The following is a 13,286-nucleotide window of genomic DNA, read 5'->3' as shown; positions in this document are numbered from 1 at the left end:
GACTATGAATTCCACTATTACGAATGGTGCTACATATTGCAAAAGTTGTATACCCAATGCATCAGCTTGCAGTTCCTATCCGTTTGAACTCAGGCTTTTACTTACATCAAAGTATATGAGTCACCCATACATTGTCCACCGTTCACTCAGGATTAAGGTATGCCAAAATATGAGATTCACAAGTGAATAATTCTATAAACGAATTCAAGAACTATTTTACTTAGGTCATGTTCAATGTACTACCAATCCAATCAGTCAGATCTATGTATCTACCTTTTGGTAGTTATCAACTCTAATGCTCAAGACAAATAATGTCCCCAATTGGACTTGATAGATGCCATATTAGTCTTTCAATCTATTTGCTCATTTTTTTATTAGAATTAGGACATGTTGAGGTTCATCTACTAATACAAGTTGTCTTTTCATATTACAATCTGACCACGTAATACTGTTTATATTAGTTAAACATTAGATAACTAGTGAACTAATATTGGCTTCCATTTTTCTTTGTGTGCAAAAACCATTGAGGACAATATACAAAGAAAATGTAATTCATGAATAATTTTATTAGACCAATTTGTTCAAAAAAATACAAGTGTACATAGACAAAATTAATTAAATTAGGGCACCAAATCCAACAATCTCCCACTTGTCCTAGTGAAGTAGATGAGCAATGTTTCATATTCTTATGTCCTCTATATGTTTTTCAAAAGTCTCTAGGTATCAAATTCTTGGTAAACAAATCTATTCGGTTTGTCCTCATATACGATATTTTAACCACATCCACTATCTGGTCAATCATTACCATCTTGATAAACCGTAATATATACATATTTTTACCCAATACTTGGCATATTTATGGATGATTTTTCCTTGGTTTTATTGAATTCGATGCTTCTAATCCTTTAAATTCATGTTTTACACTTAGGTGAGCATAGGAAGGCGAAAAGAGCAAGAAACGGGCCAAAAAGGGACAAATGGGCCTAATTCCGCTTAGCACACGGCCTAGGCACTTCCACACGGGTGAACCACACGCCTGTGTGTGACACACGGAAAGACCACACGCCTGTGTGTCATGGCCGTGTCGACATTAATCCAAGTTAGAATTGCACACAGCTTGAGCCCCTTCATACGGGCGTGGCACAATGCCGTGTCCCTGTTGAGCCTAAGTCTAATTCTACTCGAAAAAGGCTTATTTTGGGAGAATTTGGGCATTCCAAAGTCTATTTAAAGACCCTAGAAGAGGATTAAAGGGACATAGAGAATTGAAGGGAGAAAATACTTAAGGACAGCCATCAGAATCACCTCAAAGGTAGGATTTACATCAAGACTGAAGATTTCCATCCAATTTCCTAGAAGTTCTTTGGGTTTCTCTATGCTTTGTTGTTTTCTAAACTTTGAGATGTTTTCCATTATTATTATGAACTAAACTCCCTAAATACCTAAGGGAGATTAAACCTAAGACGGATCTTATTATTATTTGAGTTATATGATAAATACTTGTTCTTATTTTTAATTGTGAATTTAACCCTTGCTTTAATATTCCAGGATATTAATTCAGGTTTTTGATGTGCTTATCCAGTGGAGCAAAAGTCCCTGTTTAAGAGTAGATCATTCATAATTAAGCGGAGTTGTATGCAATCCTAGAGATAAGACGACATAAATCTGCCGTATTAGAGTCAAATCTAATAAGGGAATCCATAGATCGAGTTAATACGACAATAGGAGTTTTAATTAGAAAGAGATTTCAATTAATCAACCTAGAGTCAATTGTTTTTAGTCTCGAGAGAGATATTAACATAAATCAGGAATTTCTACGGATTAAGTCAAGTGAATAAATCGTCTAACTCAAAGGTAATAAGTGAAGTCTAGGTGGATTCTTCCTTGGGTATTGTCTTCTCCATCGATTTTCTAAAAGTATTTTCCAACTTTAATCTCTGTCGTAATCTTAATTAATTAGATAATTGGTTTTAACTTAAAAAACATTCTTTAATTCTTAGGATAGATAATAAAAAGATAGTAATTACTAGTACTTTTAGTCCTCGTAGATACGATATTTTCAGTCTCACCATAACTATACTACTGTTCGATAGGTGCACTTGCCTTAGTCGAATTTTTAGTTAGTTTAGCGACCATCAAGATTTTGGCGCCGTTGCCGGGGACTAAGATATTAGGAACGCTTAATTTTTATTACTTTAGCCATTCTTAATTTTTATTGCAATTTAATTTTGTTTTTTTTATTTACTAAATCTTCTTTTCTCTACTTCTGGCAGGTTTTTATAGTTTATGACTAGAAGAAACCTGTCAGGATCTGTACTTTTTGACAGCAAAATCGAAAGCACAGCGTGTAGAAACTGAAGAGAAATAAGGCGAAGCCTACAATACATAGAGGAAGAGCGAGAGGCTGATATCCATACCACAACCGAGGAGATAGCTAATAATTGGAATAATCCGTTACCTCCTGTGGTTGCTGCAAATCCAGTAAATCAGGATCTTGCTCCTCGTACTATGTATGATTATGCTAAACCTACTTTAACAAGAACTGAATTGAGTATAGTTAGACCTGCTGTTGCTGCAAATAAATTTGAACTAAAACCTAACACGATTCAAATGATACAATAGTTTGTTTAGTTTGACGGTTTGCAGGACGAGGATCCAAACACTTATTTAGCAAATTTTCTGGAATTCTACGACACTTGTAATATCAATGGCATTTCTGACGATGCCATTTGCCTTCGGCTGTTCCCATTCTCATTAAGGAATAAGGCTAAACAATGGTTGAACTTGTTGCTGCGAGGATCAATCACCACTTGGGAACAAATAACCGAAAATTTTTTACTTAAATATTTTTCGCCGGCTAAAATGGCTAAATTAGGAAATGATATTTCTTCTTTTGTACAGATGGATTTAGAAACACTATATGATGCATGGGAGAGATACAAGGATCTATTGACAAGGTGCCCTCACCATGGGTTACCCCTTTGGCTACAAGTTCAAACTTTCCACAACGGTTTGAATCCTTTGACTGACAGATGATTGATACAGCTGCTGGTGGGACTATTAACAATAAGACACCTGAAGAGGCTTATGAGTTTATAGAAGAGATGTCACTGAATAATTATTAGTGGCAAGTCATGAGGACAAAGCCGACGAAAGTGGTCAGCATTTTTAACATCGATTCGGTTGCTATGCTTTCCAATCAAGTAGAACTTTTGAATAGAAAAATTGATGGGTTACTTGGTTCTTCATAGGTTCATCCAGCAATGCAGTGCGATGCAAGTAGAGGTGGAACGAGCAATTTAGACTATCCATCCTACGGCCCTAACATGGAGAACGAGCAAATGAACTATATGGGTAATAATCCTCGGCCTCATAATAATCCTTATGGTAACACTTACAATGCAGGTTGGAGGAACCACCCAAATTTCTCATGGGGAGGCCAAAGAAATCAAAGACCACCCCTCCCCCAGGTGTAACACCCCGAATTTGGGCCTAGAAGTATTGGGCCTTGAGTGCGGGTCCGTAAGGAGGTTGTATATAGGTATTTAATTGTGCAATGAAATAACACAATTAAATGTCTGCTTTGGTGGTTAATGGCCCTGAGAAGTGTTAGAGAAATCTTTGGTTCAAACTTGGGCTTTAGCAAAAATTTTGGTATTAAGTGAAAAAAAAACCTGGATGCTTGGATGAGGGTTTTTAAATTATTGTGTTAAATAAATGACATAAGGAAGCTTGTAGTCTAGTTGTTGTGGCGTCATTAAGGTTGTATGGGAGTCTGGGTTCAAGCCTTGGCTCTTGCAATTTATTTTGGTTTTTTTTAAGGGAACCTAGACTTTGGCCTTTAGACCTTATAATTAATTGGGGATAAAATATGAAACAAAAAGTCTTGTGGCTTAGTGGCAAGTAGCGTGTGGAGCATCTGAGGGGAGGCATGGGTTCGAATCTCATGGCAAGCAAGGAGCATTTATTTTGCTAACAGGGGGCGACAAGAGTTGGTGTTGAATTTAAACTCTGATGTTGGAGGGATCCCACATCGGGAAGCTAACATAAGAGTGGTTGCGAAGCTGGCTTTAAATAGAGGGAACCATGAGGAGAGTAAAGGTACCTTTTCTTGGTTGATCCCTTTCGCTGTATGGCGTGCTCGTTTGGGTTGGGCGTCGGCTAAGAGTGCTCGGAGCGTGGATTAACTCCAATCTCCTATCAGGTGTATATTTTCTCACTACTCTAGCCTAGGATGGCTACTTCGGGCCGCGATGGGCCGAAAGGGGTCATGTGGGCCTAATGGGCATACGGGCCCAATTGGATAAGTTGTTTGATTGTGTAGTAAATATTGGACTAGGCTAGGTGAATCTCATATTTGTGGCTAGATTTGGGCTAAAAGGGCCACACGAGCGTGTAGGCCCATTTGGGCCAATAATAGGCTTTAGGCCCATTCGTATTGTTATCCCTATTTAGAATACTTTAGTTTACCAAATTACTGAAATGCCCTCGATTTGTAGAATTACCATTTTACCCTCAATTTATAGGATTATCGTTTCACCCTCGATTTACAAAATTACCGTTTTACCCTCGATTTATAGAATTACCATTTTACTCTCGATTTACAGAATTACCGTTTTACCCTCAATTTACAAAATTACCATTTTACCCTCAATTTACAAAATTACCATTTTACCCTCAATTGTGAAATTACTGAAATACCCTGTAGGATAGAATTACCAAAATACCCCTAGTTTGTAAAATTACCAAAATACCCCTAGTTTGTAAAATTACCGAAATACCACTGGTTTGTGAAATTACCGAAATACCCTCAATTTGTAAAATTACCAAAATACCCCTGATTTACAAAATTACAGAAATACCCTTGACTTTCTAAAAATTATAGAAATACCATTGGTTTACAAAATTACTGAAATACCATTGGTTTGTAGATTTACCAAAACACCCTTGTAGGATGAAATGACTAAAATACCCCTAATAGGTAAAAAGACCGTAAAGCCCCTGTAGGGTAAAGTGACCGTAATACCCTTGTATGGTAAAATGACGAATATGCCCTTATGTTCCGTATGACTGATGTGCTTAGAATTTACATATATTGATATTGTATTAGTTAAGTTTGAGTGACAGGTGGTGGTTATCGTAGGTGATTGATTATGGAAACGTTTCAACTTCAACCCATAACAGGTGTGTACTAACCCTCGTAGTAGCTTAGATTAATATCTGCTGAGAAGCCGAAATGCTAAATTACCGGTATTTCGGGAACTTGTAATGTTGCGTGTGGGTATAGATGCGATAAATACGATAAGATAGGTGTTTGGATCGATGGAACGGGTAAGAACTCAATTTTGTGTACGATGGTAAGTTGGGCTTCAATGGGCTAGAATTGGGCCAAATGGGCTTTTTGGCCCATTTGGGTAAAATTGATAGAAAATGGAATTTGGAAGAAGCTGCATGTTAACACAGTTAGTATTGTTGTAAAATTTGGGTTAAGCAGGCTTAGTGGGCTAAATCAGCATTCGTAGGGCCCATTAGGGGTTTTGGGCCCAAAAGCCCGAATTTGATAAGTGGGTTAAAGATCATTGTTTAAACACTCGGAAATATTGACAATTGTAATGAACCTGATTTTGGTAAAATTACGAAAATGCCCTTATAATATGAAAAATGAATGTTTTGCCCTCGTGGGCAAGTGACTGACTTGGACTGTGTGGTTGACGGATTTGATTGTGAATATATGTTGGTGATATGAATGACTTGACAGTGATTGTTTGATTCAAATATGGGCATGACATTCTGCATACATGACATATTGAATGGGATATGGGTTATATTGATGGAGGAAGTGTTAAAAGGGCTCTGCCCCAGTTTACCGAAAAGGGCTTTGCCCTAGTTATTAAAAGAGGCTAGGCCTCCAGTTATATGATAAAGTAGTTATGCTGCCAGTGGAGAGTTTGGTTGGGTGGGTTGAGTTATTCCCCACATGGAGAGCTTGGTTGGTACGGGTGGAGAGTAGCGGATGGTGGGTCGAGTAGTCTCCCCAAATGGGCTTGCATACATTCATTGACATTACATGTGATATTGAAATAGGCTTGCATACATTCATTGACATTACATGTGATATTGAAATGGGCTTGCATACATCCATTGACATTACATGTGATATTGAAATGGGCCTAAGGGCCATACTGTTTACAGTAAAGGCTTCGGCCCAGTGATATGATTTATGAAGAGGCTTTGGCCCAGTGTGTAACACCCCGAACCCGGCCTAGACGTTATGACCGGATCCGACATGCCACATCGAAGCGTTCAAAACATTTTATATTGTTGATCCAGAAAAACTTACTTAGTGTTTTAAAAGATAATTTCATTATAGGTTAAAGTGAATGGAAGCTGTGCACCAAGTAGGAAACCGGAAAAGAGGTGGTGAGTCCATCAGACTGCTTAAGTACCAAGCTCCCTTCGGATCCAATCCTAGACATGCATACCGCCATTGCCACACCTTAACGTCATGGATATTTCTAGGAAACCGATTTGATTAAGTCATTTTTAGGAAAAGTGATTAATTTTGGAAAATATTTTCATTATGGAAGCTTTGCTTGTTGTCGTGTTATTTTGAAATCAATTGTTGTTTTTGAAAACGCGCCCTAAAGCTATCCAATTTCAACAGTTAAAATAAGTAATACCTATCTTAGTAATACATATTAAAACCATCAAAAATAATTAAGCGGCCTTATTACATTTAAAAACCCAAAACTTCAAACGTAAATAAAAGGATGTCCAGTTCACCAGAAGAAAATCAAACTTTCAGAACGGGTGGCCACTCCAAATTCCCTCACAACTCCAAGCCCACTATGGTTGGGGATTACCTGCGTGGATGAAAATAAAAGGGGTGAGTTTGGGGAAACTCAGTGTGTAAATTAACCCAACCATAGCCTACATCAGCTCAAACCACAGAAATAGAATAAGTTGGCTTTGGCCCAGAACAGAATTCAGAATAAAGCCCATAGGCCCATAACAGAACAGATGTTACATGTTTATGCAGAAACCCAACCCAGATTCATTCATAACACACCCGTACTGGCCTTACACCATGTGGGGAGACTACTCGACCCACCCAACCACTACACACCACAGAAATCGCAGCGAGGCTGCCAGATATTGTGACGAAGTCACCAGGTACAGATATTGTGGCAGAGCCACCAAAACAGATATATGTGGCAGAGCCACCAGATTAGATAATTGTAGCATAGCCACCAGGATGCTTACTCCTTACTATAACCCAAGTCCCCATGCAACAGATATATAATCATGGCATACATCATACAGAATCAGATCGTCATGCTTTTCAGTCCAAAGTATAATGGTAATTTTGCATACATAGGGGTATTCAAGTAATTTAACTATTCTTAAGGTTTTCATACATAACATAGCCATTTATGTACGATCAGAAACACTTACCGCATTTTCTTACCAATTTGGGCCCGTTGGCCCATTATCCCGTTTTTGGCCCATTAAGCCCAAAAATGTCGAAATGCACAAAATCGCGCACTCTGCAGTCTTATCACTTTAATTTACCATATACATCAAACTATTAATCTCATGAGCGTTCACACACTCGCAAGATCTCCAAATACCGGCTTTTCAGCATTTCGACTTTTCGGCTTGTGCCGATCTAGTCTATAAGAGGGTGTTAGTTACACACCTGTTTGCGACGATATGCTGACGAGATCCACACACGAACCGCCTACAATTGGATTAATAACACGTTAATCTAACTATTCAAATATGAACTACGTATTAACCCCTTACAATATTCGGCCAACCACACCTACAGGTCATAGTAAGCTTATAAGAAATCAATAAGCAACTCATTAACAAATTTTTGTCAATGTTTACCACATAATCATAATTTCACTGCAAGCTGTCTTCCTGAGCAATAGTCACTAAATCATTTATAACTGCAGCTACGAAAATCCAAATCAAGTGCCGTTAATTTTCCCTGAAAATAGACTCATATATATTCTTTCCATAAAATTTTCAGAATTTTTGGTTTGGCTAATCAATACCAGATTTTTCTTAAAGTTTCTCATGTTTCACTGTTTGACTAATCTGACCACTCTTCATTACGAATCAAATTTCTCATTGTACAGAATTCAAAATATGTTCTCATTTATTTCATTTGAAACTAGACTCATTAATCTTTAATTACATAATTTATTCACCTTCTAACTCATCTCTCACAATTTATGGTGATTTTCCAAATTCACGTTACTGCTGCTGTCCCAAGCAGATTTATTACCAAATCACTCTTTCACACATAACTTGCATGCATGTTATTTAAACATGTATATCACCAATCAATCATCACATATCTATGAGTTTACTTAAGTATAGTCTCCATTTCATCATTTTAAAGCACAACATGTTAGCCGATTTTTCCCTTAGCATCTAAGGCACATGCATGCTCATTTGTTTGGCTCAACTTCACCTATCTTCCATTTTTCATCAAAAGAACATGAAACAACAACCATTTCCTTCATTTTAATTCATGACCAAATGCTCACAACGCAACCAAAAACCAAAATATGCTTCAAGAGTTAAGGTAGAATTAAGAAGAACTCATGAACCTCAAAATAGAAGCAAGGTACCAAGAACTTACCTTCAATTTTCCTCCTCCTAGTGACCGAATACTCAAGAGCTTTCTCCTCTCCTTTCGGCTATGATGAACAAAGATGGACAAAACTTTGTTCTTTTCATCCTTTTGTTATTTTATTACCCAACATTTTATGACACAAAATAACCTATATTATTTGTGCCATACCTATGCCATAATATCAATAAAAAAATGCCCATAATGCTTATCATTGCCATCATGGAACATTTACCTAACCCATTATCTTTTTTTATCAATTTGTACCATAAATTATGGATATCAAGTGCACATATTGTCTTCAACAACATGATGGCCGGCCACTTCTTGTAAAATGGGAGGTTTGACATGCAAATCCTCCTATTTTGCACTACTATTTATTTGGCCACTACAAATTAGCCTATAGCATTTTCAAACATTTTCACATAGGTCCTATTTCATAATTTCACTCACAAATGACAAAATCAAAGCATGAAATTTTGCCAACACTCACAGAATTCCCAAAAATTGGGGCGTTACACAGTTATATAATTTATGAAAAGGCTTCGGCCCAGTAACCGTTAAACGAAAGGCTTCGGCCCAGTATATGTCAAGACTAAATAGGGCTTTGGCCCAGATTGTACTGATACCATGTTATTTACTGTTTGTTTGTTATTGGGATTACACACTGAGTTTTCGTAAACTCACCCCGTTTATAACTGTGCAGGTAATCCCTAAGCTTAGATAGTTTGGAGCTGCGAAGGACTCGAAGATGGCCACACTACTGTTTCTGTTTCTTTTAGTTGCAATAAGTAGCCAATTTATTTCTTATAAGTTTTATCTTATTAATATTATTGTTTGGTTTTGGGTTGTAATAAGGCCATTTTAATTATTTTTCTGGGATTATTTTATCTTATACCCTATATTTTTCTGATAACAATATGAGTTAGACCTAGGGCGCGTTTCCAAAATGATAATTGTTTTCAAAATAACGCAACGATACAAGTAATCGGTTTATCAAAAATATCTACTTAAATGAATTCCAACTCGTTTTTCTCAAAACCTAACCTAGCACCAAAGTGTGGCAATGGTTGTGGGCTTGTCTAGGATTGGATCCAATCAAGAGCTTGGTACTTAAGTAGCCTTCTAGGCTCACCTCCTCTGTTTCGGATACCTACCTAGTGCACAGCTTCCATTCACTTTATTAACTTAGCAAAGGCTATCTTTTAAAACACTAAGAAGGACGTTGAAAGAGGCATGGGTTTTCTTAAAAACTTCAATGTGACACGTCGAATTCGGCCATAACGTCTGGGCCGGGTTTGGGGTGTTACATTAGGCTTTCAACAACCTTACCAGCATGAGAAAAAGCCAAACCTTGAAGAGATTATGACAAAGTTTATTTTAGTAGTAGAAACTCATTTTCAGAACACTAAAACTACACTTAAAAATCAACAAGCATCAATTCAAAGGCTCGAGAATCAAATTGGACAACTGGCTAAGATGATTTCAGAGAGACCACCAGGGAGCCTACCTAGCAAAATCGAACCCAGTCAAAAAGAGCATGTGAAAGTAGTTACATTAAGGAGTGGAAAGGTGTTAGCTGAATCTGAAAAGAAGATGCCACCAAAATCCGACAGAAAAGAATATGAGGAGGAAAAACCCGAAAACAATAAAAAATCAGTGTTGAGGGAATATAAACCACCAATATCATACCCAGCAAAGTTGAAGAAAGACTGCATCGATGCACAATTCAGTAAAGTTCTTGAACATTTTAAACAATTACATATTAATTTACCCTTTGTTAAAGCTATCTCGCAGATGCCTACATATGCAAAATTTTTAAAGGAGCTTCTAACAAATAAAAGGAAGATTGAAGACTTGTCTACAGTAGAACTTAACGAGGAATGCTCAGCCATACTCCAAAATAAACCGCCAACCAAACTGAAAGATCCATGAAGTTTTATTATTCTCTGCTTAATTGGTAGTTTAAATGTTGAGAAGGCACTAGCTGATTTAGGCACAAGCATTAATCTGATGCCCTACAAAATACTCAAGAAACTTGGTCTTGGGGAACCTAAACCTACTAGGATGAGTATTCAATTAGCCGATAGATCTGTAAAATATCCTAGGGGTATTACAAAGGATGTACTTGTAAAAGTAGATAAATTTATATTCCCTGTTGATTTTATTGTGCTTGACATGGATGAGGATGTTGACGTGCCTTTAAATTTAGGTCGTCCATTTTTAGCCACTGCTAGAGCTTTTATTGATGTGGGTGATGGTAAACTTGTACTTAGGGTAGTTGACGAAGAGATTATTTTTAAAATTTATGATGCCATGAGATTTTCTAGGGAACAAGATAACTCATGTTATTTTATTAACTCTATTGATCATGCAACTCAAGATTCTTTGCAGAAAATCGTACATAAGGACACGTTGGAACTGTGTCTTGCCCAAAGAGAGGAGGTAGATGATGATGATTCTGCGATAGGTAAGATAAAATCTGAACTAAATACCAGTAAGCCTTCACTGAGATAGAAGAACTACGAAGGTATTGAGGTCAACAATGAATTAAAATTAAAACCCTCTGTTGAAGAACCATTTAAATTGGAATTAAAGCAACTACCATATCACTTAGAATATGATATTCTTGGAAATAATTCCATATTACCAGTGATTATTACTTCAGATTTACAGCCAACCGAAAAAGACGAGTTATTCAAAGTATTAAAGGAGCATAAAAGAGGCATAGCTTGGAAGATTTCTAACATAAGAGGGTGTTGGAACTCCGGTGCCTCCAAGGCACAGCGGAAAAATAAAATAATTAAAAACATCCCGGCGATCCAAACCATGGATCCATGTGTAAGGAACGTATCAGGGTGATAAAAGGTTTCAAAATTATCGAAACTTCAATCTGAGTAGACTGCGACGCCTAGGCAACGGGAATCCTGAACCACTATCGAACCAAGCCGCAACCTTTCCGATGTCGGCCTCTACGTAGTCCACCCAGGTGACAATGAACGGTAGAAAAATCTCAGAAACTATTTCAGTGATTTTTATGCTTGACGGCTGCTAGACCCTTTAGCATAGTTTCGAGCTTATTTATATATTATCTCTTTAGGGTTTTTACCCTTGCCATATATAACACCCTTTTAATTGGTATATCTTTTTAATGAATATTAATTCATTCAAAATTAATCTGAACATAATAGTCATCATTAAAATAAATATAGTAATGTTTAACCAAAAATTATAATTACATTAATTATAATAAAGATTTCGGTAAACTATATTTATTTAAACTTATATACGAACCAAATTCATATACTAATGAAATTATGTTCTGATTATGTGTACAACATCCTTGTACGTATAGTATGTTCAACAATTTGATTGCCTAATTAAATTAATTCTATAATTAATTTAATTCATCTGACAATCAGAATACAATACCAACTATGTTTTACTCCGTTCATTTCAACCATAGGGTGTGACCCTATAGGTTCTTGTAACGTTAGCATTAATTTTAGAACGATTCTAATGTAACAAACAATGAGTGGCATCAATGCATCATTGCTACCTAAGTTACGAGAAGTCATGATTCGACATAACCTTTTGTGATTAACCTTTCATGCATTAATCTTTAAGTCCTATATCTTTGGAATGGACACAAGTCATGGAATAGTCACACTTGCATAGTCCATCCCATGTTTCTTGATACCTTAAGTGAACTATGATACACAAATAACTATGACATCTCATATCAACTTATTTGTGCATGGCCATGCATTTCTAGTCTCACTCAATCAAGTGGCCTAAGATATTACTCCCATTATGTAGGAGGGACTTATCCTATATTGATCAACCATATCCCTCTACATAGATTGTGGTATATCCAACATTAGTCTTTATAGAACAACCAGTTATGATGTTCGTTTGACTATATCAAAATATACAACTCACGATGTTGGGATAATGATGATCTCAAGTATGAGGATCATATACATATTAATCACTATGAGTAATGTTGTGACAATTACATAATAATCCAAGAAACATACTCATAGCAGGCCAATCCAATATGTTGTTCTCTAGCACACATATTCATGCATTGATTTTGACACTCCATATCAATGACAACTCTTTATCATCAATCAACTACATGTTAATCTTAATGCATTATTGTTGTCCTAGCTAACAATAATACTTGACTAAGGATCTTTTAAGAATAATCATATTATTCTCAGGACATTATTATAAAACATTTTATTTATGTACACAGAAAAGAAACTAAAATAATAATGGCAATGCCTTATATAAATAAACATGATAAATTCAGTATGTTATTACAACCATCTCATGATTGATCTTTGGACATACTCTTACAATCTCCCACTGGCACTAAGACCAATCACTCATATATCTAATACCAAGTGATTTAGTGTGACGATCATGCTTCTGCTGTGTTAGAGGCTTGGTCAAGGGATCAGCAATGTTATCATCTGTAGGTACTCTGCATATCTCTACATCCTCTCGATCGATAATCTCTCGAATAAGATGGTAACGCCTAAGTATATGTTTAGATCGCTGGTGAGATCTAGGTTCTTTAGCTTGTGCAATAGCTCTATTGTTATTACATCGAAGTTCTATAGCATCTGCT

The 13,286-nt window shown here is 36.5% G+C and overlaps 1 long non-coding RNA gene and 1 other non-coding gene across 2 annotated transcripts; one reads left to right on the top strand and one right to left on the bottom strand.

Annotated features, from left to right (window-relative positions):
• Positions 1-2,868: 2,868 nt before the first annotated feature.
• On the bottom strand, positions 2,869-2,975 carry LOC121228361 (small nucleolar RNA R71). Its single transcript, XR_005925937.1, has one exon. It is a non-coding gene; the product is annotated as a small nucleolar RNA R71 (small nucleolar RNA).
• Positions 2,976-5,126: 2,151 nt separating this feature from the next.
• Positions 5,127-9,518, top strand: LOC121228186 (uncharacterized). The gene is made up of 2 exons (XR_005925728.1): positions 5,127-5,184; positions 9,354-9,518. It is a non-coding gene; the product is annotated as an uncharacterized lncRNA (long non-coding RNA).
• The last annotated feature ends 3,768 nt before the right edge of the window (positions 9,519-13,286 follow it).

The sequence above is a fragment of the Gossypium hirsutum genome, chromosome A04 (assembly GCF_007990345.1).
Source record: "Gossypium hirsutum isolate 1008001.06 chromosome A04, Gossypium_hirsutum_v2.1, whole genome shotgun sequence".
Taxonomy (NCBI): domain Eukaryota; kingdom Viridiplantae; phylum Streptophyta; class Magnoliopsida; order Malvales; family Malvaceae; genus Gossypium; species Gossypium hirsutum.
Note: the sequence above shows the minus strand (reverse complement) of the source record. Positions and strands in the feature narration are given on the sequence as shown.